Source organism: Leucopleurus acutus (genome assembly GCF_964270905.1).
Source record: "Leucopleurus acutus genome assembly, chromosome: 2".
In the NCBI taxonomy this organism is placed as follows: Eukaryota; Metazoa; Chordata; class Mammalia; order Artiodactyla; family Delphinidae; genus Leucopleurus; species Leucopleurus acutus.
Genome location: NC_139143.1, coordinates 149,124,688 through 149,125,154, shown reverse-complemented (window position 1 = coordinate 149,125,154; position 467 = coordinate 149,124,688).

The window sequence follows — 467 nt, the reverse complement described above, 5'->3', positions numbered from 1 at the left end:
TGCTTAGAGCGCCAGGAACCGTACACACCAAGTTGTTTCATTTCACATCTAGGAACGTGGGGGCTGGGTTGAATGATCATACCTCTACTTCTCAGATGAGGAAACAGAGGTTTAAATTTTTTCCCACGATCTCCCAGGGACAGAGTCTGGACCAAATTTATCAGATTCCAAAAGTTTTTTCGGCTTCTCTTTTTCTCCAGTTCAGTTTCTATCTTGTTCCAAAACAGGAGAAGGGTGTGGCTTCGGAGCTCGGTTTCCTGCCGCCTAGAGAGCAGAAGAGAGACCAACAGAGCCGGGGGGCGACGGCCGTCCCAGTCCCGCAGTGGGCTGGACCCTCTGAGCCTCGTTGGGCCTGTGGGCGGGCCTATTTGCGGGCGGGCCCATCTGCGGGCGGGGCCCTCTGTGGGCGGGGCCAGAAGGCCGGAAGTTGTTCCGCGTACCGGCACAAAGTGAACGCGAGTCCGTGA